The sequence below is a fragment of the Triturus cristatus genome, chromosome 1_1 (assembly GCF_964204655.1).
Source record: "Triturus cristatus chromosome 1_1, aTriCri1.1, whole genome shotgun sequence".
In the NCBI taxonomy this organism is placed as follows: domain Eukaryota; kingdom Metazoa; phylum Chordata; class Amphibia; order Caudata; family Salamandridae; genus Triturus; species Triturus cristatus.
The window spans coordinates 1,078,264,559-1,078,286,619 of NC_140579.1; positions in this window are offsets into that span (position 1 = coordinate 1,078,264,559).

Here is a 22,061-nt window from a genome sequence, read left to right on the forward strand (position 1 = left end):
ACTGGGATCAGAGGAACTGAATTGTCCCATCAGTGCACCAGACACACTGAAAACCAAAAGATATACAATGTTTGCATTATATAGTGCTGTTCAACCAGAGTTCTTTACCATTTGGGTACGGGCCATGGGAGGGCTGGGATGTATTTTGATGGTTGTGTTAGTTCATTGAGTCATACACTGTTGTCACGTGGGTTATTGTCTTGTGAAGCGTAGAGTGCTACTGTGGGCTCGTGAGGTCCAACTACTCTGCTTCTGCAAGAGAGCATGCATTGGATTTGCTTGAATGTCAACAAAATGCACTCTCCACCAATCACAAGACATCCCATTCACCTAACGATGGAAGTCAGTGTAGAACCACAAACGGGCTGATCCAGGCAGTGAGACTGCAGTGCCTTGACCCTGCAGACTTTGTAGGAGCAGTGCTGTTCTCTTTTACTATAGTTCTTTTTTCCTGCATCGCACAGCTCCAGTTTGATGGTGTGTTAGGAAGCTGAATCACAGCGCTTCTAGCGGCCATTGAGTTCAGCGAGTGCTCAACACCTGGACATTTCAACCGCGACCGTCCATTTACATCACATGAGCTCCTCAAGTTTGGTACCCACTGAACTGAATTGAGCCATGCCCCCCTCACTCACCCACAACCGCACCCTATGGGGCTTCCTCCCACAGAACATGGGGCACAATCACGTTGGGACAGTTTCATTAGCAAATAAGAACTTTCATTCCGCGTGGGTTGAGAATCCCGGTTCACTTTGGCATTAGGATGTTGAGCTTTGCCAGATTCTCAGCACCTGGGATCAGAGGAACTGAATTGTCCCATCAGTGCACCAGACACACTGAAAACCAAAAGATATACATCTTGATACATTTTTAACATTTTAGCTTGCACTTATTTTCCTTTATTACCGTTGACCATAGTAAACAAGTGCAGATATTGCCAAAGATTTGTGAGCTCCGGTTTACACAATCACAAAGTCCCCCAGACTCCCATATTATACAGATTCTAGCTGATGATAGTGCCTCAACCGAATGGGTAGTAGGACCTTCTAGGTTTTTGTGATGTGCTTACTGAAGCCCTGACAGATATTGCGTTTACTGAGTATGATCACAGAGTCAAACGCAGTCTCGGCTCTTTTCTACAACCATCTTCCAGAGTAAGCTTTTGATGCTCACCTTAGCTACCATTGTTGAGCCACATGTGCAAAAAAAGTTATCTTGGCTATCCAATTAATGTGCAATTGTATCTGAGACTCTGGGACATCACTGGTAAATGATAGTACATACCATTGGCATTGCCCAGAAGGCACGGACTACTGAATAACCCAGGGAAAGACCTCACAGTGAAATTTGAGCATCCAGACAGATAAATAGCAAGAGCTCGGATTAGACACAAAAAGCATGTTTACCTACCATAACGACTCCTTAGTCATAGCCTGAAGTTTAGGCCGGATGACCGCAGGATAAAGACAATATTAGCCCAGCAAGAAGTACATTAATAAAAAGAAGCTTGTGTGCAGCATACACCCTGCCATGGTTTGGGATTGCCAGCCCCAAATCTTGGCGAAGTCAAGCGCTCAGACCAGAGAAGAATGTACAGGTATATCACCAGGAGAAAGCAGGCGAAGGACTTGCAGTACAAGAATCAATTCAGGAAATAATTCATACTTAGTGGAGTCCAGCCCCCTTTTTAGGGCTCGTGCTTGCGTTGCACTGCGTAGCGAGAGCCCTTTTGTAGGGGGTTTAAAACTGTACCTAGAAATTGCACATGCTCGTGCGTGTGCTTTTTAGGTCTTGCTGAGCCCAGCACATGCGCTGGCTCGGAGAGACATTTTGTATGTGTTTTTTTAAGTGCTGCTCGCTGGCCTAGCGCTTGCGTGTACGTGAGCGTGCACGCGCGCAGTCGCCATGCGCTAGGCCAGCCAGCAGCACTGCGCTGCACCACATCTGATGAAGGAAAGATAACACGAGCAGAGCCGAGCTGCCCCCGCTGCAGGCCCGCGGCCTCCTTTAAACAAACCCTGGAGCTGCCACTCCTGTGGAACGTGCCCCCCCTGCCACTTCTGTGGAACATGCCACTCTGCCACTCCTGTGGAACGTGCTACTCCTGTGGAACGTGCCACTTCTGTGGATCGTGCCCCTCTGCCACTTCTGTGGAACATGCCACTTCTGTGTGCAGCCATGCAGGTAGGCATTTGTGTACATCCGATGAGCTCTCCCTGATGCATTTTACATAGGCAGGTTGGCCAGTTGGGATGTCCTCAATATTTGAAGGGAGAAATCTTTGATGTGGCCCTTTTCAAACCTACAACTTTCAGATTGATTCTTACAACTGTTGCGTTGACCATATGTAATATCCACATTAAGTAAAAAACTGTAGCCATATAGAATCTAAAATGCAGACTTTCTCAGTCCTAGTAATAGTAGAAAGCTTTATTCGATTTTTCAAGAAAATGACAAAAGTATACACAACAAAAACAACAACAAGCATTGGCATAGCCAAAGGGTCTCGCTTTTGGGACCTTATATGTATTTAGTAATGCAGCAGAATATCCTTGGTGCAACAACATCAACTGTTGCATGTCTAAACACTTATAAGTTCCCAAGTGCGAGACCTATTGGCTATGCCAATGCTTTTTTTTCTTTGAATGTGCGCGCTCTAATACTCATGTCTCAGTATGGTGTTTTCGAAATTGAACATATATAAATAAATAAGTGAATACATATAAAATTGATTTACCAGGTTGGTCATTGCTTCAGTTTGTTCCATCGCCAAGGGCTTAACGCGTCACCAGCAGATTTCACTGAGACGTCCCTGCAGATCACAGGCTGGGGGCGGAAACAAAACAGACCATTCCGTAAAAGCAGAGCAGAGCCGTGAAAGAACACGCGTGCACCTGGTGTGTGTATCCAGTTCACTCATACTGTATTCAATTTACTTGTTAAAATCAGTTTTCAACACACTTAGTACCAGGACGATGTGAAACCCGAGCTGCCTTTTCTCCCGGCCATGCCATCAGCACATAATTCGTCGGTAATTGGCCGATTATGTCATGAGCAGGAAGAGCGGGTTTGGATTTCACAGGCAGGGTTAGGGAGAAAGCAATCTGAGGTGTTGCACACAGGCAGTGTTACCCTCACGTCCTGCAGCAGGCACCGTCTGCCCTTTCCAGGCAGACCTACCCCTTCCCACAGTAATAGCAGCGCGTACAAAAGACATTTGCCCTTCCATGAGCCAAAAATGAGGGATAACGTATACTAAATATTTTAGGGCCAGATGTACAAAGCATGTTTCCAATTTCAAATGGCCCGATCCACAGAATCAGTCTGCTAGCGACTGGAAAATGCTTTTTCAAGTGTACAAAATGCAAAATGCGTTACTGAATTGCAGTTTCCACTAGTGATTCGGTCTTTTGAAGGAGCGTGTTTTTGGCGTCTCTTCCAAATACCGAATTGGTATGGTATGTATTATTCTATTGCAACCAAATTCAGGTTTACAAAAAAATAATAATATTTTACCACCATTTTAAAAGTGGTGGACACATTCGCAAATATCCGTGTCTTTCGGACCCCTTCCCCTTTCAGAATGTTGAAAACATATTTTTTAAGAGCAGGTAGTGGTCGCACAGACCACTGCCTACACCTAAAAAATGAAACTTCAATGTTACATATTTTTCTTTTTAAACGCATCACATTTTCCTTTAAGTAAAACGGGCTGCATTTTAAAAAAAATGTTTGCTTCATCAAAAAGCAATCACAGACATGATAGTATGTTGACCTCAGAGGGCCACCATCCCTGTGATGGCTGCGATTCCTAATGGGTGGCAAATTGCCACCTATCTCATTAATTTTCATGAGGAAGGTTGATTTGCAACCCACTGGGAATCGCAAATTAAAAAATAAACATTTAATTCATTTAGAATACAAAATAGCGATTCGGAAAGAAAAGCTATTTGGGAATCGTTATTCTAAAGGTTCGTACAGCTGGCCCTTAGTGCCTTATGACTGCATTTTTTATACCTTATTCTCGCAGGTTTTACTTTCTGAATGCAGGTAGCAAGCAGCCCAAAATGTAAGAGTGTTATTTGCGAATGTCTCTATACCATCATTTGTGCTTAAACATGTGCAATTACCGGTTGCAAGCCACTTTTATCACCAGCACCAGTGTCTGTTTTGAGGCCCTTTGACTGACTCCTTTAGTTGCATACTGGAAGTGCTTTTAAACACTTCTGTATGACCGACTCCCCACATTCAAGCCCATTGGAAGAAATGAGTGATATTTTTCTGCAGAGGGATCACCGCAGTCACTCTGGCTGTACCGCAGTAAGCGGGTTGAAGGCTCTTGTGCTTTTTGCCAGTGGGTATAAATAGGGATAGTGAACTTTCCAGATTTCACTGTTGCACCATTTTTATTTTAACATGCAGTTTCCTGCGCTTCAGGCATAATAATCGTCTGCGTAATGGAAGATTTCAACAAAAGCATATCTTTCTAAGTGAAATGGATCAAAAGTTATCAACCGCCTTGTATGGAATGGTCACCACAACAGGCATTTAAAACAAGCATTGGCATAGCCAATAGGTCTCTCCTTTGGGACCTTATAAGTGTTTTGCCATGCAACAGTTGATGTTGTTGCACCAAGGATATTGTGCTGCATAACTAAATACTTATAAGGTCCCAAAAGCGAGACCTATTGGCTATGCCAATGCTTGTTCTTTTTTGTTACGGGATTGGCTTGTGCGTGCATTTCAGAAACAGAGCACGCAATAGGCCAAAGGCGGGCGCGTTGCTCCGCCCATGGCCTATTGGTGTCTGTTACCCGCACAGGGTAACATGTGGTTTGCATTATAGTGCACAGACGCGTGCACGATAATGCAAAACACATGGCTCGCTGTGGCGCGCGCGCACCACTCCCCTTCCTGCTTTTTTTCTTCAGGGGAGGGGGTCTGTAACTGGTCGATTTTTTACCATCTTAGATTTTCGACGGCCTTCTTCCAGATTACCAACAGGCTAACAGGCAAAAGGTGTCGATCGCAACTTTACTTCCTGGCGCGCTGCCTAGGTACAGTACCTATATAATGGACCCTTCCTGCAGACTCTGCAGGCAGCGCAGACATGAGGTCAATAAAAACATGTCACTATAAGATGAATGTGCAATCGGACCGTAGCTGTTTAACTATTTGCCTAGTGCGGCTTTGCATTGCCGTAAGCCAGCCTGTGATTTCTATTGCCATGGGAAACATGGGAGGGGCCGCGCCGAATCTGCGCATTTTGTACAGTTCACCGGCCGTGGCCGTGTTTGGAGGTATTGGTTTTGACATTTGCATCTCTGCGATGTAACCTGGTTGCACAGGTTAGTTTCCATACTCAGTTGAAGCAGGAAGCAACCGCGGCAGTGTGTAAATTAAGGGCGAGCGAGAGTCGCCGACATGTCCGCTCGTCGGCTCCGCCTCCTGACCGACTTTAGGGACGCAGCGGACAGAGAGATTTTGTACCTGGGGAAGTACCAGACTGCGCGTAGATACGGGGAGGGGGATAGGCCGGGTCGCACGCTGGCGCAGGCTCTGAGACCGCCGTACAGCAAATCCTTGATAGTCGAGGTGCGGGGTGCAGACGGTTCGCTTCACACGAAGCCCACCGAGATCAGGGACGACTTCCTGGCCTACTACTCGGATCTATACAAGACCAAGCTAGGTGAATCCTCTGCCTCTCGTGAGGCCTACTTGTCCGAAATCTTGCTAGTATTCCTTGATAGGGGTATGCAGGAGTTCATGGCGGAGCCCATAACGGTGGCAGAGGCTCGGGGGCGATTAAGGTGCTTCGCGGCTCCTCTGCCCCCGGCCTCGATGGCTTCTCTGGGTATTTTTACAAGGCCTTTGCGGATCTCCTGTCGCCACGGCTTATTGAGGTCTACCCAGAGGCGCTGGAGCGTGGGTCCCTCCCGGCGACCCTTAGTGAAGCGGTAATAGTTCTCCTCCCAAAACCAAATAAAGACCCGACGCTGTGTGGATCGTATAGGCCCCTCTCCCTATTGAACCTCGATTACAAGATACTGGCCAAAATTGTGGCCAACAGACTGTCTCAATTGATGGAATTCATTATATCGCCCGTACAATCGGGCTTTGTCCCGCGTCGCTCCACGTCTTTAAATTTGCGGACGCTGTTCACAGTTCTCCACAGAATCAATCCGGCCACGCCTGCCGCGGCAATCCTTCTAGACACTGAGAAGGCCTTCGACTCCCTAGAGTGGCCTTTCTTTCTTTCTGTCATGCGACGCATGGGCATGCCAGAGAACTTCCTCGCCACTACGCGGCTTTTGTATAGCCGCCCCACGGCCCGTCTGCGTATCAATGGTACGCTGTCCCGCCCTTTCTCTCTCACGAGAGGCACGCGGCAGGGCTGCCCGCTTTCTCCGCTATTATTCATTTTAGCCATGGACCCCTTAATTCGGCATTTCCAGGAACGGCATCTGCACAGGGGTCTCCAGTTCCGGACGGGTCCCTTATTAGCTTCCCTCTACGCGGACGACACGATACTGTATGTCAGAGAGCCTCAGGTCAACTTGGCTCCCCTGATACGGGAGATTCTTCGCTTCGGTGCCCACTCGGGATTGGGCATCAACTGGCACAAGTCCATAATTTTTCCGTTGACTAGCGGCACTTCCCAATGGCAGTGTGAGTTCCCGTTGGAGTGGTGCTCCGACTCGGTACGGTACTTGGGCGTTCAGATACATCTGAACACGGACGAAATTATTCGCCTCAATTATGGCCGCGCGATTGCCAGGCTGGAGACGCAGGTGGAGGGGTGGCTGCGACTCCCGCTCTCCATGTCGGCCAGAATTGCTATTATAAAAATGGTTGTACTCCCCAGATTTTTGTATTTTTTTAATAATATTCCTATTCCTCTTACTCGGGCATTTTTCTCCACCCTACGGTCCCATTTGATCAAGCTGGTTTGGGGCGGGAAGCACCCCCGAATCAGCTGGAGGACTCCTACGCTCTCCCATGACAGAGGCGGCTTCGGTGTACCGGATATGTATCTATACTACTTGATTGCTCAGTGTGCGCACGCCTATGCCTGGTATCATCCTGACGCACGGATCCCGTTTCTTCGGCCGGAGGCGTATTTCGTGCTCCCGGGTCGCTTGTCGGCGGTGTTGGCCAGGGGGGTTCCCCGGAGCCCAGTGGATATCCAAACGGTATCCACCACCAGCTGGGCCTGGGGTCGCCTGGCTCGTTATTTAGCCCGGCCTCGCCTGTATTCCTCTTCGCTCCCACTTCCTAACCCTGGGCTGCTGCCGGGTACGGGAGAACTCCTTGTGCAGCGTACTTTAAATAAGTTTAACCTTACTAAGATTGGAGATTTATATCCTGGCGGACACATATTCTCGATGACGGAGGAGGCGCGTTTCAGCGAGGCTACGTTCATGGACAAGTTTGTACTACGCCGGCTTTATTGCGCGGCGCGGTCGGAAATCGCGGGATTCCCTCTCGAGCCGGAGTCCTTGGAGCCCCTCACCCTCCTCATTGATAAAGACACGGGAGCCCACATGGTTTCTAGACTTTATAAGTCATGCGCAGCTCTGGTTCCTTGTGCGGATGTCTGACTGCGGGCGGCTTGGGAGTCGGACTTGGGTAGGCCTATCACAGACGAGCAGTGGACCGTTTGTTGCAAAGTCACTAACACGATATCACTCAATAGTCGCCACAAGCTCCTCCATTACAAATTCCTTCGCCGCTTCTACATGACCCCTGATAGACTCCACGCCATTGATCCCTCTCGACCTCACATATGCTGGAAATGCGCTGCACCACACACTGATTTTGCACACCTGTCATGGACGTGCCCCAGACTGCAATCATACTGGACACAGGTACACGAGATCCTGGGCGCTATGCTGGGGCTCACGTTGGTTCCCACACCCGAGGTTGCGCTGTTGGGCTACACGGTCAATTTCCCTAAGACTGTCCGAAGGCTTGCCTCTCTAGGCCTCCTGCTTGCTAAGCGGGAGGTTGCTAAGCGCTGGGGGGATCGAATGGCCCCCATAGCGGGTGCATGGCTCACTTCCATGGCTTTCTGCAACACAAACAGCGAAATCTACTCTAGTCTCCTCCCCACGGTGGCGCGACCCAAAGATATCTGGGGCCCGTATAAGACATATATCGCTACCCTGCCGAGCTCTTCCCCACCACACTCCAGTTCCGGCATAGTGCCTACGGGAGTGGGGTAAACCGCGCGGCGCCAGGGTTATGATTCTGGAGGGGTTATGAACCTGTCAGGTCGTTAGGGTCCTCATTGCTGTTCGTTCTGGGATGCTGGTCTGTACGAGCGTGGGCTGGTCGGGGGGTGTGGGGCGAAAACCGTAGTGTCTATGGAGACTGAATGGTGGGCCCTTTGGCGGAAGGTTATTATTTTTTTTTTTTTAATTCAGATGGATGGGAGTGTTGGGGCGATTACGGGGGGCCGCTGAACCAATGCCATTATTAGATGCTGTTGCTGATTTGTGGGCCAGAAGTGTCGTGATGTATCTTATCGATGGTTCTTTATTGAACATACAGCCAATGTCTTTGTACTGTTTTGTTTTTTCAATATTAAATAAAGCATTAAAAAAAAAAAAAAAAGGGCGAGCGAGAGAATGCCCGGCACGTGCACTATGAAGGGTGTAGTATCCGGGTGGATACATTCTAGTGGTCAGCCCGTGATGTAACACACTTTACACCCAACTACCACAGGCGTCACCAGTCAGGTGACCCTGTTAATAAAAGAGGCCGGGCGCACGTGCCCTGGGCCAGTTATCCACCCATACTAACGGTGTCTGTGCTTCCTTTATCGAGTATGTGGGCCTAGCGCCCGCCAACTCTACATTGGCGACGAGGGGGCTGTGCCCATGCATACAGCAGCCCAGCAGTTTGGAATAAGGGGGAGAGAGCAGCCTGTGTGAAGGGCACCCCCTGGAGCAGGCGGGAGAAGCGCCTGTTCGCCTGCGGGGCATGTGAAGAGCCCCAGGTGTGGAGACGGTGACCGGGAGCCCACCCCGCACCGACGTGAAGACCCGCGGGTTGTGCAAAGTGCCCCGGGGTGAAGGTGAGGAGGTCGGGAGCCCACCCCGCACCTCAGGTGCCTGCATTAAAGCCACCTCCTGTGAGGAGGCGCCCGATAGCCAGCGGGCGTGGAAGATCCATGGGGGAGAAGAGCAAGCTGATCGGAGCCCACCCGCATCGGCCGCGATGACCCTCAAGGCAGGCGGCGAACCTGGTGAGTGAAAGAGGCTGTGGCGACTGCCTCGTGTGTAAGCGAAAGTGGAGGCAGAGTGCAAAGCCGTGGCATGACCCGTGTGCCATCGACCTGCCCAGTCCCCGCAAGAAAGGAGAAGCGGAGTGGGTGCCCACCCCGCATCAGCAGAGTCCCGCCAAGTGCCACGATGAGGTGAGGCACGCCACCAGAAAAGTGAACACTGCCCAATAGTGAGGTTCCGGAGCAAATCCAGCCCCCTCTCCCCACGCAGCGTGAGGACTGAGAAAGGCTGCGGCAGTGGGGTAGAGGGCAGAGGAGTTAATGGCCCAACGCATTTGCGGCAGCACGAGAAGCAGGCGGCGGGGAGGCAAGACTCGCAGCATGTCCCAAGCTGCGATGGCCGATACCGACGCCGGAAAAGAGGAGGACTTATAGGTAGCAGCTGCAGCCTCCCACCCCGCACAGCCCGTGAAGCGAGTGGGTCTGCTGGGAGGGGCGGATCACTGAAAGCGACTGCATGCGGCCGGCGCTGCTGAGAGATACCCTGCGGAGGGCCTTCCCCTCCCCACACCGAAAGGGCATGTGATGCGACTGCTCAGCCCCAAAAGAAGAGCAGGGGCGGCCTTAGGCATGTGCAAGCTGTGCACCTGCACAGGGCCACCAAACCCCAGGGGCCACCACGAGGAATCGGATACAATACATATTCGTGGCGGCCCCTGGCAGGGATTTGGCGCATGAACGTCTGAGGCGTGCTAAATCCAATGTGATGCACGCTGAATGGTTGTTCTTATACTCTTTTCCTTTCTAACCTAGTCTCGTCTTTGTGTGGGGTCGGCCTTGTTTCGGGCTCTTCTGGTAGGTCTTGTGCTTGTTTAGAACTTTTTTCCAGGAGAATCGAGCTTGTTTTAATAGTCCAGATCTGGCACCTCCGGAGGCTCGCATGCGCGCGCATTCGCAGTGCCGCGAGTCCTGCTGCGAAGGGGTTACAGAAGCACCACGCATCACTGGCGGCAGGAGTGTTGGCCGCACCCGTGCCCGGCGTGCAGCGAGCAGCACCGAGACCGGCCGAGGCCATGCACCGGCGCGCCTAGAGACCCTGGGCAAGAAAGGCCGCCTTGCAGAGGATAGCATGCCAGTGTGCAACCTTTGGTTCCAGCTGTGAGGTGAGCAGCCCGAGGGTCAGGGCATGGGGAGGGGGAGTGAGGAGGTCAGCGTGTGCCACTGGAGAGTGAACCCGAGGGAAGGTGAGCCATTGGACGAGGGTGTGGGGAGCCCTGGGGAGTAGGGCAGATCAGGCGTAGGAATGTATCCCAGCCCGTGGGGGTGAGGAGCCGGGGGCGTGGGGAAGGTTGGGTGAGGATGTTATTGTAGATGGTGTGTGTCTGGGTGGAGGTAAGCTATGTGAGGTGGCGAGCTGGAGGTATTCTGGTGGTCATGGGAAGGGAGGGCATGATGAATCGTGAGAGAGAGCCTCTTTCTCACGATTCATCTCTGAGAGGGCGCGGGTCGGAGAGGTGGTAACCGTGCGCCAGGGGTAGGGAGTGCTGTATGTTGAGGGAAGAGTGAGTCAGGAGTGCAGGGGCGGTGTTTACTTGTGGCTGAGGGGAGGCATGGTGACTTTTGGAGGTGTAACTTGGGAGGCACGGTCATATTGGGGGGAAGAGGAGAGCAGGGTACGAGGTGTTAGACGTAATGTTAAGGATTCATTAAAATGATTACAATTACTTATCAACAATCATGAAAACAGAGTATGAAGCTGATACTTGTGATCTAATGAGTGGATCTGCCTGCACAAATCTTTGAAAACATCGAGTGTTCGAATGTTCTTGGCATTTGGTTATGTCTGTTTGTATGGTGTTGAGGCAGACATGAAATGCAAGCACCTATGGCTGGACGCCTGGAATCGGATGGCAGTGCTTACCCATGTTAACTCAATCTAATGCCCTTTTGCAGAGACCTTGGTAGGAGACTGGCTTCTTGATCATTTCTTTAATTACATTCCAGTGCTTGTCATGTGACTAGCAGAGAAAACTAGTTTAACTAGTGCTCAGTTTGCAATTGGTGAAGCAGCCTTCTCTGTCCATACTAGGGGCATAGTTACCATTGGTTCAGCAAGGACAGTGGTACTGAGACCCAAAACCCTCAGGGGCCCATTGAACCCTGATAATTGCTATATTTTACTTCCTGAGCAGCAGCCAAAGGGGCCATTTTCCTTGCTTATGCCACGGCCCATGGGGTCGTTGGTACGCTGTGCTAGTGATTCGTACGTCTGCTTGAAAGTTGTCTCCTGACTGGATGTTCCTTGCACATTAATTTTGCTTCAGTGAACCGCTAGTGCCTTTTCATAGCCTTAGGACTCACTGTAATTAATCCTTGTTTAATAGGTGCTCTGAAAGCGAGCAGAACTGGTTGCTGGAATATGGCACTATACAAGAAACCTTAATGAAATATATTGTATTTTGTCTTTTGACAATGTGGTAAAGTGGACGAGTCTTTGGTTACCTATAGGCTGTCTTCAGGATCAGTTAGTGACGTATTGAGACAGGTCTCTGTGTGCCATGATTTCAAGGTAGCTTACTCTCTTCCTGCTAAGGTCACTTCCCAAATAGATCATGAACTATTCTCCAGGCTCTACTGTTCTCAGTGGACTGAGAAAACAGACCTTGTATGCCAAGTCACATGATCTACCCTATAGTTTTATAACACTCTTCAAATAAACCTTCCATATGTGGCTAGTCCTCACAATGTGTCATACATGTAGTGGGAAGGGTAATTACTATCAATCAGTCAGGGTTTGTAAAGCTCAGCTACTTCACACATAAGGGTCTCGAGGCGGTGTGGGATTCATGCTGCTGGATCATGCTGCTTGTTGGTTGAACAGCGAGGTCTTGTGGTCCTTCCTGAACTGCTGGAGCGATGGTGAGGCTCTGAGGTGCAGGGGGAGGGTTTTCAGGTCTTCACTGCCAGGTGGGAGAAGTAGCGGCCTCCACTGTTTTATCAGCGGCTGCATTGGGTGGCTGCTAGGGAGATGGTTCTGGAACATATTTTCCTGGTAGGTTGGTGGAAATTCACTTGTTCATTAAGGTATGCTGGTCCTTCATTGTGTAGTCCAGGGAAGACATGGCTTGGCAGTTCGGGCTGGACTGTTCCCATGAGGCACAGGGTCAAGGCTGATTTGCATATGGCCATGTCTGAACTGGGGTGGTGTGGTGAGCAAAAAAACGATGGATTTAGGCCCAGATCTCTGTACTGGGGTGAATGTAGGACATTGTTCTGCATTCTGTCCATCAACTGTTGTTTTTGCAAGAAAATAAAAATTACACATCAAAATCTTTCAGCAGCCGCCACTGCTGATTGTCTTCTTTTTTTCCCTACCCACTGCTAGCCTCGCCCGCTGCATTGCAAGCAAAATGAAGAGAATTCGAGTACACAAATCTGGTTATTCGAAACGAAAGAGAAAGGTGGCTCAGCAGGCTTTCGTAGTGTCACAGGAAGGAGCAATCCTGAACTTTATCACCCAAGGGAAACCTAAAGATGGAGAATCCTCTGGCCAGAGTACTGCTGATGCACTAGGTAAAACAGGCGCTGACGACCATAAAGAATTACAAAAAAATGATGATATCCATGAGCAGAATGATACTCATGAGCAGACCAATGAAAATGAACAAGGTGACTCTGAAATTGATACAAACATGCAGCAATTACCAACTCAGGATGAGGATTATTACAAAAGACCCTCAGACAGAGAAACTGAAACATCATTCATCGGTCCATCAACATCTGGCATTCTGAAGGAGGTTAAGAGTTTACAGACGGATGATGCTGGTATTGAAAAGGAAGCCAAAGAGCAAGACCATGTTACAGACCCGTGTTCTGAATATGATTTATGTGATTGGAGGGATCCTACTTTGTGGCCGAACTCTCTTACAGACGCGCAACGTGTTTTTCTTGTTGAAAGGGGTCCCTCCAGAGACCCAGATTCTAAAACAAAGTATCCAAGTGATGAGCACTCAAAAAGTAAACGTCGTTTTTCTGTTACCATGTTACTGGTCATCTAACGCCTTTTCTGGACGTTTTATTAAAACACCTTCCTGAGCTCCACCCCGCCCGCCCGGACCCCCTCTTCCGGGGCCCCCTACCTGCGCTCCCTGCACAGGGCCACCATGAGCCTAGAGCCGCCCCTGAGAAGAGCAACTAAATTAAACACACTCACCGCAGTGAAAGGGGAAAATCCTCCTGCAGTGTCCGGCTGCATGCGTGTGCCTCAGGCAGCGTTCGGTTTCAAGGTCCTGCCTGCAGAGAGGAAGCATGCACAGGAGACTCACGGTGCACGAGAAAAGGCGCAGGGGGAGAGTGTTGAGGCCCCTGCTGCGCACGTGTGCTCCAGGCAGCATTCATGGAAGTGAATAGAAGTCTCTGCAGCTTGGGGGGGGCATCAAGTTGCAATGAGGGCAGCCCCGCCACGAGTTGCCCTCCATTTCCTTGGCCCCAGCGAGGCCCGCGTAGTCAGCACAATCCATAGCACCACAGAACAAGTTGAGGTTCGAAAAAAACAAGGTAAACGGCCGCGGCTGGAAGAGAAAGCCCCGCAGCGCCACCTAGTAGCCAAACGGCAGTAGTACGCCCACGAAAATAAAAGACAGCTTGACAGCAAGGGTGCACGTTAGGGAGTGCACTAGATGACATGAGCTAGGGAGTTTGGAGGCAACGTTGTGCCAGGAAGTGAGTAGTGCAGCACAGGGACAGCTGCTGCAGCCCAAAAGTGCCAGGGGAAAGAGGAGCAGCACAAGGTGACAGCAAAGTGCAAGCACAGGTCTGCAACAAGGCAACTGTTTACTGCAGCCTGCCTGAGGCTAGTGCCAGGGGAGAAGCAACCAACTCCCTCCAGGAGAGGAAACGAGAAAGAGAGCAAGCTCATGGTGTCAAGAGAACCCTGAAGAGCGTCCAAGGTGAAAGGCAGCGCAGGAACCGGAGCTGCAAGGAGCTATCCCCACCGACAGCGCAAGCAGAGAGTGGTGCAGAGCACGCACCACAAGCGGCTGCCTAACACCACCGCCAGAGGATAGGCACCACCGCAAGCTGCACCACAGGCACCCCAAGTGCCACAAGATAGCGCCCGAGAAGAAAACGAAGCGCACCCCGTCAGGTGTGTACAGACAGCTGCGTCATTTGAACACAACAGCACAGGCAGGCGCCTCAGAAGATGGCAAGCATCTCCACGAAGAAACACTGCTGAAAGGAGATCCCCTACAGCTCCACTGCCTCAGCAAAGCCCCGCAGTGGGCCGAAGGAAACAGTGTCCTCCCTTGCACTTCCTCAAGATGGAGTCGGCAGAGACCCAAGACAGCAAGAGAGGAGTCGCACACCACACGTGGCAGGCCGCCACGGCAACGGACACTCCGACAGCACAGCGACACGTGACTGGACGTCACCGTGCACAGCAAGCAAGGAGCCCTTCACGCAGAGTGAACAGTCCGGACGAGCACACCGGAAAACCGGAAGGAGCAGCCGCCAAGACGGTGCAAGCACGAAGCTTCTCAAGGAAAGAGAAGAGGGACCCTGCGACATCCCTGAGGAGGGGATGGTGACAGGGGAAGTCCCCAAGAGGTACACGCAAGTCCTACCAACAGGACAGACCTGCAGTAGGCCGCAACAGAAAAAGGAAAATCGTCACAAGAGACGCGACCAGTGCAATGTCCATGTGGAGCAACATGAGACAGGTGGCAGGACGCCACATCCAAAGAAGAGCCTGGTCGGAAGAAGGAGAAGAGCGTGGCACGGTGCCATTCCACAAAGGAGGAAAGAACAGTGGCATGACGCCACAGGGCAGATGACCAACACAGGCGCGCACGATGGAACAGAGAAGAGCGACAGGACCAAGGACTCGCATCAGCACGTAGGAAGGTGTTCATCCACACAAGCCAGCCACCTGGGTGCAGAGACGTCACTTGTGACAGCTCCGCGGGAGGACCTACCGTAAGCCGCTAGCAGCGCAGTCTGCATCCCAGCTCCACGCTTCGCAGTTCGACCGTCCTCTCACCTGTCACCGGCTGCTTGGTATCGATAACATCACACCTCGCAGTGCACCTGCTTGCAGACAACGGAGCAGCGCCACGAAGTCCCTCAAGTCCTTCTCACTCCCTCAGGTCACCCCAACAGAAGATCGCCGCCTGCCTGCCCACTGAAGAAAACTACCATCTTGTTACCCCCCTCCAGGTGCATCACCACCAAGGAGCATCACACCACCCGGGTGAATCCACACGCCCAGAAAAATCGGAGCTTAAAGAGGCGAACCACCCAGGAACAGTCTGTACCCCCCAGCCCACCTACAGCCTGCCGAAATCGAGTACACCCGGCCATTGGAAGATCCACCCTTGGGGACTACCCAAGACTTGGCCGTGGCCCTGTTGGGAGTTCCGCAGAGACCCCAAGCGTGGCCTACGCAACGTCCCACACAGCCCACGCAGTCACGTGGCAGTCCAGGGGACAAGGGCCTCGACGGAGTCCCCGTGCACATGGGGTCCGAGTGGGAGAGATGCGTTGGCCGCCGCTCCACGTCAGGCGCAGGAATCATGAAGGTTAAGGCTGAAGACTGGTCACCCACAAGATCGGCAGAGGAAGACGCCACACCCGAGTCCAGATGGCAAGGACGTCCAGACTGACACCACCCTCGGAGGCTACATGAGTGACTTGGCTGTGAGTCCGTTGGCAGCTCCCCAGTGAAGTCCCACACGGTCCGCACGGTCCCATGGCAGCCAGCAGAAAAAGCCCTTCAAGAGACTCCTGTGGCAGAGGAGTCCAGGCGAGAGATGCAGTCGAACGTCACTCAGCCGTCAGGGACATGAGAGTCACCAAGCACGACACCCCGCAGGAAGGCCTCCCTCACAGAGACCGTCTCCGACACCAAAGTGGATTTTCACAACAGCTCCAGATGCATCGACACATAATTTGTACATATGAACTTCACCAATGCGAGACCAGGCCGGTCTACCGAACGTCGCCTAAGCGAAGAAGGCATCCTGACCATGCGGTCCCGAACTCAAACACTGCCCAGCAGACCGCCTGGAGAGACTCATTTGTTGGTGATTTTTGCTTAGTTGTTTTTCTTGCAGGTTGGACTTTTGTTTGTTTTGTTTCATTAAAAATTGGGAGGGATGTAGTATCCGGCTTGATACATTCTAGTGGTCAGCCCGTGATGTAACACACTTTACACCCACCCACCACAGGCATCACCAGTCAGGTGACCCTGTTAATAAAAGAGGCCGGGCGCACGTGCCCTGGGCCAGTTATCCACCCATACTAACGGTGTCTGTGCTTCCTTTATCGAGTATGTGGGCCTAGCGCCCGCCAACTCTACAAAGGGTATGTGCCATAGGCAAACACACTGAGGGCAGCCCAGGCCAGCCGTGGGTGCTAGTGAGGTGCAATGTCGGAGGTTTAATTAGATGTGCTGTCATTGAAAAGCTCGCGCCAACCCCGCCCCCTTCTGTGAGTCAGGAAAAGGAGAGTTCTGCAGTGTACAATGACACTTTAATGAGCTTAAGTTGCCAAACATCACAGGAATCAGTCCATTTATCGATTAAAATATGTCCTTTCTCTTTAACCTCTTCAGTGCCCATGACGAGATAGTCTCGTCATGGAGCACGGTCGCGCTGTGCTCATGACGAGACTATCTCGTCATGAACCCCACCCACTAATAAAACGCCCGGCACAGGAGGGGGAAAGGGCGTGGCACAGAAGGGGTTAATAGCGCTAGAGGTTGACAAGTATTCCGTTTTTTTTGTTTGTATTTATGGGGATGGGGGGGGCGGGGAGTTATATAACGCGAACTCGACCTGAAGGTATCAGGCAGAGCGCTTTACATGAGCACCAGTTGCGTTACAGACGGACACATTCATTTTTTAAGCACAGGGAGATTAAGCGATTTGCCCAGAATCAGGATGTTGAGCGTCCCTGCCGAGACTCAAACCCGACTCCCCAGGTTAGAGGTGGACCGCTCTGTTATCCAGATGTTTCTACACTGAGCTAGCTATTGCCTTGTGGCAGCTGGGCATTTCTCTGACTGGGGTATGTAGTACTGCAGTTTTTACTGTGAACACAATTTGTTGTTTTTCCTACTGTGGGTGGCATTTGCTATGGCACCCTTCTGTTGGTGGTGACGCTTTGCAGTCCCTCTGAATGCTGGCATTGCGTTAAAGTCACTGCACATTTCAGTAGTTCAAACTTGCTGCTTCAGGTAACGCGAGGTAGATCACAAGGTGTATTTCCAAGAAATCACAGGAACTGTACACAGTGAGGTACCTGAAGAGTTCCCTTTCTGGATGCACAGTGCTGAAGGATGAAGCATGCCCCCCAGGCCCACGTGCATGCCTGCCCAGAGGAAGAACATCTTTAACACCGCCATTAAATCATGTTCTGTCAAAACAGATAATGTCGGCTCATCTCTGGTTTAAAAAGCCTTTCTCCTCAAGGTCAGGGGTTAGAGCTGGGTAATAACAGCACAGCCTCATGCTAGCAGCGAATTAATTTATGTTGAACCAAGTTCATCATGCCAAAATAATCATCAATATCTCATGGTACAAACCATAACTGCTGGATAGAATATAACACGTGTAAACAAATCTAACTTGTACTGTACTATCCAGTCTCAGGTTTGAGGTATTGCTGACACCCTGTGTGGAATAATGAGATTAGCTCCTCCACTTGAATGTTTATATGAATTCTAGGTTCACTGGCGAATACAAGAAATAGACTGAGAACGTGGGTTTGCTTTTTGGCCTGTGATCGGTCACATGTGGGCTCAGGGTCTAATAGCCCTAGTCCCACAGGCTGATGGGTGCTCACAGCTAGTATTTGCCCCACCTCTGATTAGGTACCCTCCCTGCCAATTAGCGTTTTCATAATTGCAGTGTGGGCTTTTAACAGAGGTTAATGCCTCCTGCAGAAGGCAATAATGTTGACTTGTATTATTTTAAAGCCAATACTTCTCAGAGGGTATTTTTGCAGCTTTCAGAGCAGAATGAGATGAACTGTATCAGGGCTGGCAGGCTTGGTCTACCACAGGCTGGAATCATTCTCAAAAAAGTAATACCCCCTTTTGGCCAACTTCACAATTCGGCTGTCACACATTCATACCAAGGACCAACCAATACCACCAAAATATAACATCAAATGTATATATATATATATATATATATATATTACCTACTGGCGGTCGCCAGTAGGTAGTTATAGTTAGGACCCCTTTTCCATAGGAAAACCTCAACATTCTATTTTGAATAACTTTGGCGCCGGTCGATGAATCCTCGCGAATTTCTCAAAATAGGTGGGGCGCTACGCTCCGCTCCTACCCTGAAAGTCTCGGGGGGATCCGTCAAGCGGGGGCTGAGATAAAAGGGGGGTCCCAAAACGCATTTTTCCCATGCATTTTTCCATAGGACCTTTAGAACGAGCTACAGCCCGAACGGCTGAACAGAATTACTCGAAATTTGGCAGAGAGGTAGTCCCTAGGTCAAGGAAATGCCTTTTGTAGGTTTGGTGTAAATCTGTTCAGTAGATTCTGAGAAAATAGCCTTTAAATCAATATATATATCTGAGCCCGCTTACGGTACGCTTACCGTACGCTTACCGTAAGCGTACGGTGGCGTGCGCGAGCGCGATTCTGATTGGCTCTTAGATCTTAGTAAACATTCGAATCGGCCGAAACCAGGAAGCGGCGGCCGCCATTTTGTGTATTTCACTCTGAAAAAAAAGAGTGAAAACAAGAAAAGGGGGCAATGAGGAGAGTTACAGACCCCCTAACATTTGTAAGGGGGTCAAAGAAGGACAGAAAAGTACAAAAAAAACATTTATTGATTTTTAAAAAAATCACGGGGTACGCGTACGGTAAGCTTACGGTAAGCGTACGGTAAAAAAAATAAAAAAAAATAAATGAAAAGCAGATTTAAGAGTTTAGATATTAGGGAGCTCTAAAAAGAGCTGTTGTGTTTATGAAGTCATTTTTTTAGTGGTACCTACAAGTAAGTACCGATGCAGAGTCTAAGGTTCAAGAGGAAGACTCTGTTCCCTTCATCATTGAAGTGCACACCATCTCCTCTATAAATGTCTTGCATGTCATAACGCAAGTTGTTGTGGTAAATGGCACCCATACCATAGTCACGGAGGAAAGCAGAAACAGATTTGTTGACGTGCTTTCTTGCTTTGTCAATCTGTGGACAGAAATGATTGGACCAGTTCCATTTTTGCCTTTGGCATATGTTGGAAAACACAAAGGCAGTTTTAGGGAAAAGTGAAAACAGTTGTGCAAAGGTGTCCTTCATAAGCATTTCCAGACCTACCCCAGTCAAAGTGCCTAGGTCATTGCCACCACAGTGCACTATTATGAGGTCAGGGTGTTGGATTTGCATGAAGGATTTCACCAATGGCATCAATTGGTGCCACTTTAACCCTCTCTGACCAATCCATTTAATGTCTACATTTGGCAAAGCAAGGTCTCTCACCATATCTGTTTTCTCTGCAAACTTTTCACTCCAGAAGGCATAGCTGTGCCCTACAATCCACACTGTGAACATCTTCAAAGGAGATCTGGATGCACTCAGGAGGTGTCTTTCAGTAGAATGGCAATATGAAAAGAAAGACAGTTTGGAAATGGAGGCATACATATTTTTTTCAAAACAAAAAGAACTGATTGGCTGTTTCATACCATTCTAGAATAAAAACTAGGCTGTATGTGTAAATTAATAGAAGCATGTTTTGTATTGGTACAAAAAAATGTGTAACCAAAGAACAGTACTATGGATTTGCTGTTAGGTTTGAAAAGTCAAGCACTCTTGCTCTGTGGAATTGAAACATTGTTTGGCGAACTTCTGACCTAACTCAACACAGCAGTGTTCCATGAGCTGTTGCTATGGTAGCAGGCAGAAGTCAAGTTGGGGGAAGGGTACTAGGCAGAAGTCAAGTTGGGGGAAGGGTACTTTTGGAAAAGGGTTGGTGAATGAGTGGATGTGTATGTGGATCTTAGAATTACTGAAGAGGTTGTTGTAACTGTTATTGGTATGTCCATTGTTTTGTAAATTTTAGTCTCTATTTTTTAATGTGTGTATCAAAGGTTTTATTAGGGGAAGAGGGGGTCTGCCACTCTATCACAAGGATGATGTCATCAGTGAGGTCATCAGTGATGTCATTTGAGATGTCATCAGTGATGTCATGAGTGATGTCACTGACCATGTCATGAGTGATGTAATATGTGACGTCATCAGCAGTGCATTGCGGGCGCGCGAGTTATAGTTAGCTGAACTAACTATAACGGGGGAATTTCATTGTTTTTTTACGAGTAAAATGTCCAGGTAACTATAACATGTGTGAAACCTATGGTTTTTTCACTGAATTTCTAAGGTTTCTAAGGTTTTTTAAATGCTAATTCCTAACTATAACGTGTGTGAAACCTATGGTTTTTTCACTGAATATATATATATATATATATATATATATATATATTACCTACTGGCGGTCGCCAGTAGGTAGATATAGTTAGGACCCTGTTTCCATAGGAAATCCGCAACATTCTATTTGGAATAACTTTGGCGCCGGTCGACGAATCCTCGCGAAATTTTCAAAATAGGTGGGGCGCTACGCTCCGCTCCTACCCTGAAAGTCTCGGGGGGATTCGTCAAGCAGGGACCGAGAAAAAAGGGGGGTCCCAAAACGCGTTTTCCCCATGCATTTTTCCATAGGACCTTTAGACACAGCTACAGCCCGAACGGCTGAACAGAATTACTTGAAATTTGGCAGAGAGGTAGCCATAAGGTCAAGGAAGTGCCTTTTGCAGGTCTGGTGTAAATCTGTTCAGTATTTCCTGAGAAAATAGCATTTAAAAGCATATATATATGTGGGCGGAGCCTAACCACACATCTCATCCTGAGATCTGATTGGCTGTCAGCACTTCATCCAAGAAGTGTTGGCAGCCATCTTGGGACCAATATACATGATAGCACCTCATTAAAAAGCATTGCAGTTAATAGAAGGTTTTAAGACTTTAGTTACATTATAAATCATTTGTTGATGGTACCATACTCATTTTAGGAATTGTGGTATGTTCTAAGGTGATTTCACCATGTGAAAAAGCCTTCTGCTGGGATATCATGATTGAGAGAAAAATATTTTCTCATGCTTTTACCACAGAGGTTTGGAAGGTGATCTATAGGCTAAACTGAGAGCTTATTTTCTGTAAATTCACATTATCTTTCTCAGTCATGTGAGAATGAAGTCTGACATTCTCAGTAAAACATGTACATCCAACAAGGGCAGAGACTGTCAGTTGATTCCTTTGTGTTCTACTGCAGCTTCCCAGAGTGTTCCAAAGAACTACTAGAGCGCTAACAGTCCTACTTATGATAAACGTATGGCACACCTTAAGCCATCTTGCTTGGATTAAAGTGGTAACTCTTAAAACATTTAATTTAAAAAGGAACAAAATGAGGGGGTTCATTTTTCCATAAAAAGTATGATTAGTGCTGCAGAAAGAAAAATTAGGGCACATTTTGAGTGACTTCTCAAATCCTCTTCTATTTCATTAAAAAATTCTGACATGCAGACTGAAACATGCACTTTCAATACCAGCAGCAGTTTTCCCTGGTGAGCAGTAGCTTTACTACAGTGATCTAATGAGCAAAAAGAGTGCTAACATTCTGAATTTATGGCAAATGTGTGACACATCTGAATGCCTTCTTGATGGAATCAAAGTAAAAAACTGTAAGTATTTCCTACTGAGGAGACTGCAGTAAATGAGGAAATTAGGAAACTTCATAACAAATAAGTCTCCCAAGATGGCCAC